The sequence below is a fragment of the Musa acuminata genome, chromosome BXJ3-1, assembly GCF_036884655.1.
Source record: "Musa acuminata AAA Group cultivar baxijiao chromosome BXJ3-1, Cavendish_Baxijiao_AAA, whole genome shotgun sequence".
Lineage (NCBI taxonomy): Eukaryota > Viridiplantae > Streptophyta > Magnoliopsida > Zingiberales > Musaceae > Musa > Musa acuminata.
In genome coordinates this window covers 40,834,340-40,848,371 of record NC_088349.1, presented here as the reverse complement: position 1 = coordinate 40,848,371, position 14,032 = coordinate 40,834,340, and positions in this window count along the sequence as shown.

Genomic DNA, 14,032 nt, shown 5'->3' with positions numbered 1-14,032 from the left:
GGCTCCTCGCTGCTTGGCACGACTCCTAGATCTATGATGAACTTTTTCATACAGACTCCCTCCTTTGTTGCCTTTGCTGTAGTAATGTACTTCGCTTCTGTGGTCAAGTCAATAGTAGTATCTTGCTTAGAACTCTTCCAGCACACTACTCCTCCATTTATGGTGTATACATACCACAAATTTGACTTGCTATCATTAACATCGGATTGGAAACTCGAGTTTGTGTAGCCTTCATCCGTGAGGCTACTACGTCCATATACTAGTAAAAGATCCTTAGTCCTTCTCAAGTACTTAATGATACACTTTACTATTTTATAGTGCTCGAAGCTTGGATCCGCTTGATACTTGCTTGGGACACTTAGAGCAAGCGCTATACCAGGTCTGGTATATAGCATAACATACATGATAGACCCTATCACTAAGGCATAAGGTATCTTAGGCATAAGGTATATTTGGGGACATACTCCTAGAAAGCGATATCTCCTATCTCATCAGTATAAGACCTCTCTTTAAATTTTTAATGCCAAACCTTTTGACAATGGTGACTATGTACCTGGACTAGGATAAGCCAAGCATCCTCTTGGATCTATCTCTATAGATCCGAATCCCCAAGATATAGGATGTTTCCCCTAAGTCCTTTATAGAAAAGTGTCTAGATAACTAAGTCTTTACTGTGGATTGCATTCCTACATCATTCCCAATGATTAGGATGTCATCGACATATAACATCAAGAAGGTGATAGCGCTCCCACTTACCTTTCTGTACACATAAGGCTCATCTTCGTTCTTAACAAAATCATGAGATCTGATTACCTGATCAAATCTTATATTCAAACTTCGAGAAGCTTGCTTTAGTCCATAAATAGACCTAAGCAATCTACACACCACCTTATTTGAGTAATCCTTGGACACAAATCCCTAAGGTTGTATCATATACACCTCCTTCTCGAGGTTGCTATTGAGGAATGTGGTTGTTACATCCATCTACCAGATCTCATAATCATAATGTGCTACAATAGCCAATAGAATTCAGATGGATTTTAGCTTGACTACGGGTTAAAAGGTTTCGTTATAGTCAACACTTTGCTTTTGGCAATACCCCTTAGCTACTAAATAATTCAATATTAACAGAAGGATGATCTAAAACATACCACAATACTAGTCCTCAAAGCTCGAAAAAGATATGTGATAATATTTTCTAATTTACATTATTTTTGCTAAAGCTATGCTAAATTTATATTTATTTATATCTTAAAAATTATATTCTAACTTTTTATATTTTTTAGATATTTTTGAAGGGATTTTAACTCATTTTAGGCATATTGGCAATATGCCCTAGCATACCATTAGTGTGCATATTATATTGAGCGAGACTCAGTACATCGGTACGGATAGAAATTATGAATCATACTTGAATCTGACGACATTGCTTAAATATAATCACAATATGATGAGTAAATCCTATGAGACACTTTTAATTTTACTTTATGTTTCTAATTCTCAGTTTGTTCTTTCCTTACGAAGAACTGTGTTAAAAGAAGAAAGTGCTATATTAATTGATATCTAGGATTTCAGTTCACGTAACTTTTGAGTATCCTCTTGATAAATCTATAAATTTGGTATCACTCTACTCACTCTATACAATATTAGATACATGAAAATGATTTTCTATTTTTTTTATGTGAATCATAAATCTCTAAAAGTCTTCTGAATGAGACTAGTGAGGGCAATATCTTGAGTTCCTTTTTGTACTTGATCAGTACTTGATCAGCCCATCTTTCTCTCTATTCCACTAGTAATAGAAAAGGTAATTTATTCTAACTCTACAATCATATTAGGATTATATACTTTCTGTTTGCAGAAAGATAATTCATGTTTTGTGATGTTTATATGCTTCTATCAAACCTTTAGGATAAGTTATGGCCATAACATTCCAAGTTATAGCAAGTGAAATCATGCCTAGTGCTTTGCAGACATGACATTATGGTTTATGGTCATAAGTTAGTCAGTAAATTTATGTGAGATTATTAGAGCTTTCACAAGAATAAGGCCTTTATAGGTAAGTTGTGAAGTTTTATTTTCTTATCTCTCTACCTTAGCCTCAAACAAGTATGATCAGATTATTCAAAAATAAACATGACTACCATAACAAGAGGCTTTGGCTACTACAAAATCTCAAGAAGTTTAAATATATATAGTCGTATCCCTCTAGGCCATAGGATATTCATTATATTATTCAAGTCCGTGGTACTCATTTGTTACGTCAATCATGTAGGAAGAGTAGTGCCTACTAAATAACAAAAACACTCTATAGATTAGTGGGCTTCATTTATTGATTAGATTTTGACTGCTTGATTATGTTGAAAACTCATAATAATCAAGTAATATTTGAATATTTATGAATAAAAAGTAAATAGTATTTGGTTATTTTATGTTGAATTAGGAGATAATATTTGACCGCTTGATTATGTTAAAAGTTAAAAATAAATAGGTAATATTTAAATTTCTTGAAAAAAAATTAAACAAGATTTTGTTATTTTCCTAGAAAATATTTTCAAGTATAGATGTTCATGTTCAATTAGGAGGGAGTTAATCCTATTGCAACTTTTGATGAATAAGCACATGATGACATTTATAAGAATAGAATTACAATAGCACAAAAACTTAATAGCTATGCCAACAATTTGTGTTCCAGAAACGTTGCCACTAAGTTTTGTATCATTTTTCTTTATTTGTCATTTGTCTATTGTATGTTTTTATCTTTGCTTGTCAAAAAGATGTTTATCTAATTCAATATATTTCAAAATCATTACCAGTGAGTTTTGTGTACTTATATTTGTGCTCTTGTATATTTATTTGGTGTGTTTTTGTATGTGATAATGTATGCTAAATTATTTTTATAGGTGCACATGACTAGATATATGAGGATTATTTATTTAGATACTTCAGATTATATATAAAGCTTCCTAAAGGACAAATGAAGTTATCCTTCAGTACTCTGAAATGTCTATTTTTATTTGAATAAATTTTAGGATTTTGACTTAATTCAGCTTTGTACAATATAATGTCTTTTGATGGTTGCATGATATTTCATTTGTTAGTGATTATATACTTAGTAATATTCTTTTGGTCGATCTGCTTTAAGCTATAGGTTATTTGGAGCAAGTTAGATATGGCATTGGCAATGCTATGCAATGTCTGAAAACTTAATCATTAGTGAGACATTTGCTTAACAATCCAAACTTTGCTTGTTCGACACGTTTTGATGAAGCAAAGCTTTGGCAAGGTACAAAAGGGCCTGAGGTGAAGCAAAAATTTGGAAGCAAACCCAAAATTATCATGTTTATATTATGATCATTTTATTTAACCGTGTGGCCTATTAAATTTACTAAATTTATTTGCATGTTTCGTTGCATTGATATCTACAACTATAATAATAAAACTATATATTATTGTAAATCTCTAATAAAAGCTACAATATATTCCTTAGAGTACTGAAAAATAGATCAAGGTAGCCAAACCAATCTCTACAAGCTAGAAGACTTAGAACAAAGAGCAAAATGTATTAACCATTTAGTACTATTGTTCTCCTCCCTAAACACATGACAAAATACGCATGCTTGAAGTCTCAAAATAAAAATCCAAATATATTTTAAGCAATTTAATGAACTTCATAGAAGAGATTCTTCTTTGTTAATGAACTTAATAATCAACTTTGCATCATATTCAACTGTGGACCCTCTCCTCAATCGTAACCTCAATCCCATATTTGATCATAATTAATTCAGATTTTCAACATATGATTTTCGATAAATTGATAGTCTATCATCATATGTGTCCCTACACTATTTCTAAAAAGGAACCCTATTCCACCATAACCATCCGGCATATTAAATGCACCATCAGAATTATACTTAAACCATCCATAATTGGGTTTGGACTAAGTTATAAGTAATTGATTATTCCCCAAACATTCCTTTGACAGAATTGAGAAAACTAATTCCTTAGACAGAATTGAGAAAGCTCCCTTAACTCCATTTGAAGGTGGCTTGGGCCTTCCAAATCAACCAAATGTCACAGGCAATCAAGGCTCTCAATAGTTAATAATTGATTTTAGTAAGGCTCTCAACCTCAAGTTTTTTATCATTCTTGTGAGCAAAGGATATACCTGAATCTATAGCCCACTCCATATTTCACAAGCAAATTTGCACTCAAAAAAATAAGTGATCATGCATATCCATGCCTTCCCCGTACAATAGCACACATAGTTTAAAATTACAAATACCAATCTTAGCTAATCTCCCAATGGTAAGAAGCCTAATGAAGCAATTTTCAACAAAATAATTAAACTCTAGGGAGGATAAGAACCTTCTATAGCCTCACCTAACACTCCTCACTCAAACCAGTGTTAATAGTTGCACCTTCCATATCCTCCTATCATCATAGAGGCTAAGGGAATACTAATCCTGGTAACCAAAGGTCCATCCACTAACTCAAATAAGGATAGTATAATACATGTATCCCATGATTAATTATTAATCAAATCAACATTTATTGTATCACCCAAAATGGTATAGGATGGGCGATATATACTTGTCCAGATGTGGGCCAATATACAAACCATCCCATTTTGAGTGATTTAGTTAACTTAATAAAAAAATCAAAGATATAGTGGAGATTCTATCCAAATTAATGTTAAAAGAAAAGAGATTGTGACTTACGAAAGTGAGCTCTCTTCTCCTTTAAGATGTTGTCGCCTTGCTATTGCTGCTTTGCTACTATTGTCATTATGTTTCTTTATCGCATAAGAGGTCACTAACTCGCCATCACAAATGTGAGCCCTCTTCTTGTGTAAGATGCTACCACCTTGTTGTTGCCACTTCATCACTATTCTCGCTACAACTTCACCATTAAGATATCATTGTTGTTACTGTTGCCACTTCGATGATATTATTGCTTCACCACTACTACTAATGTTGTACCTTCCCAAGTACACTACTACTATTCTTTTTTCTTCTTCCTTCTTCTTTGGTCACTTCTTCCCTCTTTCTTCCTTCCTTCTCTGTTCTAACATTGCCCCTTCCACTTCTCTCTCTTTCTCTTTCTCACCAAACCCCCAGTATACACCACCAGCATACCATGTGTTAATATACCAATATAGACTGATATGTACCATTCCAATATATTATCGAAACAGGTTTGGTACCTGAAAAGACAAACCCTATATCAAACTAGAAATTATAACATTTTTAAAGTTGAAATCCATATTTATAAATGTTAGCTTCAATAAAAGAAGGACCTCAAATAATCAGTTATCATCCATCACATCAATAGAAATACTATCACCGATCAAAAAAGATAAACCCTCATAGAGAAAATGTAGAGAAAAAGACTTCAACAACAATTAACAAAAGAATAATTAATATGCTTCTAAAGGGAGATAATGTCATTTAATAGTAACCACTTTGACCTAAAGATTGGACTCCTAATTCGACACTATGGAAACTCTTTTTCGCTTGAAGAGCAAGACTAGTAGTGGTTAAATAATTGCCCTAACCACCATCTTGTTTGGGGGGAGTAATAATATCTTAAGAAATCAAATAAAGTCATTAGTATTATCAAAATTTTACTATAAGAAATCCTTAATATAATGTTCTAAAACACTTTCTTAAGCATCAAGACATTTAAAACATGAAAAAGGGTGACATTTAAAACAAAATTAATAAGAGTGATCCAATTATAGATTTTGATAATAAAATCAATTGATAAGTTTACAAACTAATATACTTTTGAGAGAAGTGACACAAGAAATATATAGATCAAGGACTCGAACCATCAAGGGCAAATTATCGAAATAGGAGAATCAGACATTATGCTAAAAAACGTATTATGTTGAAAATTAGACATAGAGTTGGACGATTAAACTTTGTGCTATAAGTTTAGGCATCTTGCTAGAAGTATCAGATATTATGCTAAAATATCAAATGTTGTAGAAAAGTTAACATGCCGATGGATTGAGCGATATGCCGAATGAAAGGGTGACGTGCCAGAGTTTGAAATAAAGTATCGAAAGATTGGATGACTTGCCAAAATAGCATACAAAATGTTGAAAGCTTTGTAATTGTGTAAGATATGTTGTTGAATTGTTAAAGTCTTGTTTGATGTCTTTTTGGGTCAAACTAAGTTAGGATTGGGCCAAAACCATGCCAACTTGTTGATAAAGCCAATGAGCTTTGACCAGGGTTAAATTAGGCTTATTAGAAGGCTAAAACAATGGATTTGAGTTGACTTGGATAGGGGTCCTACTAGACCCAAGCGGTGGTACCGTTTAAGTCAACCAATAAGCATAAACAGTATTTGTTAGTGCTATCAGTAGTGGTATCACCAATATTGATGTGGGTACTACTTAGGATTCAAAAATTATGATAGTGGTACAGTCCAAAAGTCTAAAATTGTAATATCAAAAGTTATAGCGGTAATACTACCATGTGTCAATGATAGTACCGTCTATTCCCTAAAATTTCAAGGATTTAAATTTTTTGGTTCCATTTTTTAAGCCTCTTGGGGCCTATAAATACCCCAATAAAGTTTGGTTGATAGAGTATCAATTTATGAGTTGGTGAAGAGTTGTAGCTCTCTCTTTAGATATTATTTGAGTCTCTTCCTCTGAGTTTAGAGGTGATTCTTAGTTATAGGAGTGAGAGATATTATAAAAGAGTGAGTATGGAGGCTCTCTCATAAGCCTATTAAAAGGATAAAAGTTATAAAAATGATAATTGATTTTCCTCCGTTGAAAATAAGATCCGTAGTGAAAGCCAATGGCATCGACAAAAGAGAAATCGAGAGTAGATGTAGGTCGGAAAGATTGAACCATTGTAAATCGATTTGTATTGTTTCTCTTACTTTTGATTTGTTGTTACTTACTAATTTACTTTATTCATAACCCTTACTAACATTTTTGGTTAATTACATTTCCAATATGGATTTATTGATCAACCTTTAAAATCGGTTAAAATTTACTATAATACTAATTCACCCTCCCCTCTTAGTGTCATTATGATCCTAACACCAACTAGCCTAGGATAACTTAGACCAATTCCAAGAATCAATCTTACCATTAAGACTTCAACATAATATCAAAGGGCGATTTGAGAATTCTATGAGGGATGATCATAGTACTAAGGTATTTAAAATGGAACTTTCTCTCTTTGACATTAAAGGAATGGACATCATGTCTCTTACCAACTCTCATACTATGAGAAAAAAAAATCATATTTACTAAGATTAATGAGTTGATTCATAAGAGTCTCATAAGCCTTGAGAATATCCTTAATGGTTTCACAAAATCTTTTATTCACCCTAAAACATGTCAAAATATCATTTGCATATATAATATGAGAGAAACAGATACAAATTTTAAATTTAAATCGGGTGAGCAACTTATCATCAATAGCCTTATAAAATAGGCAAGAAAGGATTTGGGCCACAATGATGTATAGATATAGGGATAATAGTCCCCGATACCCCTATTGCTTTTGAAATACCTTAAGCCCTTACAATTAATAAGATATGAAAAGATATAAATAGAAATATAAGTTTTAATCTAAGACATAAATTATATAAAATAATTTAAAAGAGTATAAATGCAAAGAATGACATCCTAAGAAAGATGGTCATAGTCTTTTTCAAAATCAATTTTAAACATAACTAAAGGACTCTTATGCTTATTTCAAACGTACAAAGATTAAAATTATGTAAAGATAATCTTGGCATGCATAAAAAATATTTTAATGAAAGGACATGTCTCTTACAATAATATCATTTAAATGTGATATTTGGTATGCTTTTTAGGCTCCATAAGTAGAATTGTAAATAGCTATAGTTTATTAATTTATATTTTAATACAATTCCTCCTCTTTATTTTTAAAAGATATTATTATTATTTTGTTTTGCTACTTGGTTTGCTAAGAGATGCAAGTTAACTAACTCTATGATTATGCTCATAAGAAAGATAATATCGATTCGTGTTTACAAAGATAAGAAGGATTGAACATTGGGATTAGAATCTCATTCAATCCCATATGTACATATGTAAGGATGAGTTTTTCATATTAAGACATTGATTACATGCCTTTAAGTTCTTTCTAAACTTTATCTTTTTATTTTTATTATTTTAATATCTTATTTGTTTCTTCAACAAAATTTGTATATCATTGTTTTGCGCCAACAATTTAAGATGAAATCACAGTGAATTTTGGTTAGAATTACAATAATAAATTAATATGATTAAAACTGATTAATTGTCATATTTTCTTAATAATTCAAGTATTTACCTATTTATCATCTAAATTGAGAATAGTAAGCATTTACTTCTAGTTTTGTCTAATTGTTGATCTTTGTTGGATTAATTAGATGCATAATTTATGTGAATAAAGATTGTACTAAATTTAACATTAAAAATAAGATATATTATAATTTGAGACTCAAAACCTAGTGTATTAATAAAAATATTATCATTTTATAGATATTATTTAAAATTTAAAAAATCCTAAAACAGAAATTTTCTTTTTTAGAGACAAATAAAAGCCTATCATATCTCATTATATTATTAATAATTTTAGTAATTTAAAAACATTTCTTCATGCAAAAAAATTCAACGTCTTGTTTCTTTAACATACAAATTCTAAGGTACACGAAATTTAACGTATATGATAGCTGTATATAACGGTGTGATATCAAACTTATTAGGAAAGGGTCGGCACTAAGAAGGGGGGGGGGGGGGGGGGGGGAGAGGGGTGAATTAGTATAGCGGTAAAATACGTCGATTCTAAAAATTTCTTTCATATGATAAAACTAATCTCGGAAAGATATTAAACTTCAAAGCATTCGTAAGAGTGTAATGAGCAAGTAAGGAGGTTTGTAGTAAGGTAAATTGCACAATAGAAAAGCAAACCATATTTTTATAGTAGTTCGGTCGTTGTGACCTACATCCACTCCACCGATTCCTCTTCCGTTGAGGCCACCGGTATCCACTATCGGTATTCCTTCAATAGGCGAAGACCAACCACCTTTTACAACTCGATTCTCCTTTTACTGGGTTTAGGAGATAACCCTTACACCCCCAGTTACTCGTCTCTCAAACTATTCTAACACTTAGAACTTGAGATGAGTTCACACAAGATTGTAACAATATTTTCTTTCTTTTTTTTTCTCTCAATACTTGTGTGTATTAACCAGGGATGAGAGGAATATTTATAGGCCTCAAGTTGATTCAAACTTGGAGCCTAAAAAAATCTCATCCCGAGTTTCTTGGGTACGGGTAGTACCACCGCCCATGCTGGGTAGTACCATCGCTAGTGTTTGTTTGACACTAACACTACGCTGGACGGTACCACTGCTTGGCACCCCATTGGGTGGTACCACTGCCCAGATTGGTGGTACCACTACTTGACACCCTGTCCTGGGCGGTACTACCGCCTGAAATAGTCTCGAAGACTATGCCACGATGATGTCATCTCTTGGGTCACTGTTTGGGCCTTTCATTAGGCCCAACATAGTCCTTACATGGGCCCAATTTCAAGCCTAATTATGTGCTAACTACAAATTGTAAGACATTTACTAAGCTAAACAAGTTCGTAAGTCTAGTTTCTTCCGGCGAGCTTCCGGTGATCTTCTAGGGAACTTCCAATGATCTCTCGGCAATGTTCCAGCGGACTCCCGATAAGCTCCTGGACTTCACGATGATCTTCTTGGTGAGTTATGATGAGCTTCTCTGGAAAGCTTCAGGACTTCTTGGTCAATTCTGATAGAACTTCTGATAAACGTTCGAACTTCCGATGAACTCTCGAACTCCCAATGAAATCGCCTTCTTGACTATGGAACTTCATTTTGCTTTATGTCTTGCTATCATAGTTAATCCTGCATATGTAAAAATACACTTCGATCTATGCAATTATTACTAAGCATGAATCATGTTGTCCGGCATGTCATTGGACCATCGACACTTCGTCTGATTCTTCGGCGCATCGTCCTCTCTTGCGGCCTATTGCCCAATTGGCAGTTGACCTCTATAACTTCGATATCCTTGGCACAATATCTGATCTTCTTGGCCCAATGCCCAAATCTATGGCCTGAAGCCTTCTGTCGTTACGTCGACCGATCCTCCAACTTGACGTCCAATCTTCTGACATGTTTTCCTTCGGCCCAACATGATTCTTCCTGCTTTAATTGTGTCATCCTGATCGAAGCATCCTGCATCACTCAAAATACATATTAAATTATAAACACTTATCAATTGGTTTCATCATTAAAATCCGAGATTCAACAAAACTACCCGCTACTTAGATTGGGTAAATATAACGGAATGATTTTAGAATGTAATGCTTAGGTTGGGTGGCATCTATATAACCCAGGGCCCCCTCTATTGCAATCACAACAACTTGTTTCCCCTCACACGCTCTCCGCCTCTCAGCTCTAGGCTCTTGGCGATCTCATCATTCTACGAAGGTCGGAACTGCTCTCCGACGAACACGAACGGGCACAATTGCGAGGGTCCTTCCCTTCGATTTTTATTGCGGTGATCTCATTCCTTTCTTTTTTCTCTTATTTCATTTCATTTTACTTGGTTCTTCATCCATCAAATTTTTGATTCGGGTTATTGAAACTGATATCGATCAAGGATTCGAACCATCAAGGGTAAATTGTTGAAGTAGGAGAATCAAACATTGTGCTAAGAAAAGTACTATGTTGGAAATTAGACATAGAGTTGGACGATTGAACTTTGTGTTATAAATTTGGGCATCTTGCTAGAAGGATCATATATTATGCTAAAATATCAGATGTTGTAGAAAAGTTGATATGCCGATGGATCGAGCGAAATGCCGAAGGAAAGGGCAATGTGTCGGAGTTTCAAATAAAGTATCGAATGATTGGACGACTTGCCAAAATAGTATACAATATGTTGAAAGCTTTGTAATTGTGTAGGATATGTTGTTGAATTGTTAAAGTCTTGTTTAATTTCTTTTTGGGTCAAACTAAGTTAGGATTGGGCTAAAACCATGCCAACTTGTTGATAAAGACAATGGGCTTTGACCAGGGTTAAATTAGGCCTATTAGAAGGTTAAAACAATGAACTTGAGTTGGCTTGGACAATGGTACTACTAGGCCCAAGCGGTGGTATCTCTTAAGTCAACTAATAAGCACAAATAGTATTTGTAAGTGCTACCGGTAGTGGTACCACCTATATTGATGGTGGTACTACTTAGGATTCAAAAATTATGATAGTGGTACTATCTAAAAGTATAAAATTATAATATCAAAAGTTATAGCGGTAGTACTACCATGTGTCAACAATACTACCGCTTATGCCCTAAAATTTCAAGGATTTAAATTTTTTGGCTCTATTTTTTAAGCCTCTTGGGGCCTATAAATATCCCACTAAGGTTTGGTTGATGGAGCATCAATTTATGAGTTAGTAAAGAGTTGTAGCTTTCTCTTTGGATATTATTTGAGTCTCTTCCTATGAGTTTAAAGGTGATTTTGAGTTATAGGAGATGAGAGATATTATAAAAGAGTGAGTGTGGAGGTTCTCTTATAAGCTTATTAAAAGGATAAAAGCTATAATAATGATAGTTGATTTTCATCCATTGAAATAAGATCAGTAATGAAAGCCAATGGCCACGATGAAAGAGAAATCAAGAGCAGATGTAAGTCGGAAAGATTGAACCACTGTAAATCGATTTGTATTGCTTCTCTTGCTTTTGATTTGTTGTTACTTACTAATTTATTTTACTCACAACCCTTACTCACACTTTTGGTTAATTGTATTTCCAATATGGATTTATTGATCGACCTTTAAAATCAGTTAAAATTTACTATATTACTAATTCACCCTCCCCTCTTATTTTCCTTATGATCCTAATATAAACAAGCCTTTACCTTTTATACCAAATCCATGCATCATCATTTAAAATCAAAAAACAAATTTTATCACGACAAAGATCAATAGTATAATATATTAAAAAATAAAACATCTTCAATCAAAAGATTTGTTAATAATTCTAATTATAATGATCTTTTCTTTATTATTTTGGCTATTGAGTTTTGGAAAGTGTATTAGATCTCCGGTCATAAACCTTGAGCATCTACAATCAAAATATCATATTTTGCTCCAAGCTTTTGATTTTAGAGATGTCCATAAGAAGGGTGGGTTTGTTCTAAGTACCCATTTAGCTTTGGGTCCTCTATGGTTTGATCTATTATTCTTAGCTCTAGGCATTAAGTCATTCATGGTTCCTTTAGGAACCCAAACCAATTTATGCGAGCTATAACTTTTAAATAAAACCTACTAGCCTAGGATAACTTAGACCTATTCCAAGAATCAATCTTACCATTAAGACTTCAACATAATATCAAAGGGTGATTTGAGAATTCTATGAGGGATGATCATAGTACTAAGGTATTTAAAATGGAACTTTCTCTCTTTGACATTAAAGGAATAGACATCATGTCTCTTACCAACTCCCATGCTATGAGAAAAAAAAAATCATATTTACTAAGATTAATGAGTTGATTCATAAGAGTCTCATAAGCCTTGAGAATATCCTTAATGGTTTTACAAAATCTTTTATTCACCCTAAAACATGTCGAAATATCATTTGCATATATAATATTAGAGAAACATATACAATTTTTAAATTTAAATAGGCTAAGCAACTTATCATCAATAGCCTTATGAAATAGGCAAGAAAGGATTTGGGCCACAATGATGTGTAGATATAGGGATAATAGTCCCCGATACCCCTATTACTTTTGAAATACCTTAAGCCCTTACAATTAATAAGATATGAAAAGATATAAATAGAAATATAAGTTTTAATCCAAAACACAAATTATATAAAACTATTTAAAATAGTATAAATGCAAAGAATGACATTCTAAGAAAGACGATCATAGTCTTTTTCAAGATAAATTTTAAATGTAACTAAAGGACTCTTACTCTTATTTCTAACGTTGAATGAACCACTTCTTAAGCTATCAAAATATTATCATGAATACTTCTACTCGAGAGAAAAGCTGATTACTCAATATGAAACAAATTATTCAAAAAAGATTTGATATGAGAAGCCAAAAGGTTAGACAAAACATTATACACTAAATTATCTAGAGAAATGGGATGGAAAATATAAAATTTTTCTAGGATTGAAAATTTAATAGTATACCCATCAGTCCTAGGACTTTTACTCAAGTCGAACGACCTAAGAAACTTACAGATTTTATATTTGTTAAAGTATCTAATTAACTCAAAACCTTGATCATTAAGAATACAATTCATATTAGGCTAAAGGGATTTAGAATTATAAATAAAAAAAGGACTAATTCATATCCCCATCACAAAATTGAGAATAAAAGGAGATGAATTTATGAGAGATAAGCTCAGGTTGATAAATACACTATTGGTCACTCTGAATATTATGAATGAAATTTTACTTATATCTATCAATAATTAAATTATGATAAAATCTCATATCCCTATCCTTGTTCTGAATATATTTAAACTTGATCTTGACCCAATTCTTTAGGTTAACATACCTAGTAAGAGTCTGAATGTGATTATAAAGGGATTCCAACTCTATAACATCCTTGTTTCAGATAATAGCAATGACATCTAGAAGCTATAACTTATTAATATCAACCTTAGCATTAATATCACCCAAAGTATTCTAATTCCACTTAGACAAGACTCCTCTCAAGTAATAAAGGTTATTAAATAGAGATATCCGGACAAACTGGTGTGTTGTATACCCGTCCATATGATAGATGTAGCTGGTCTTATAGCTACTTGTGTGGGGACACTAGGGATACAGTACAAGTGCTCATTGGAGAATGAGTTCACTGATTGATCCACTTACGAATTGCTGGATGGTTGATGATGCCTTTTTGTCAGATAACGATTCTGTAGTCCCAATGGTGTATTTGGTCCGTAGACTTGAGATACCAAGGATGTCCAATATGAGTACTCCACTCTTTGATA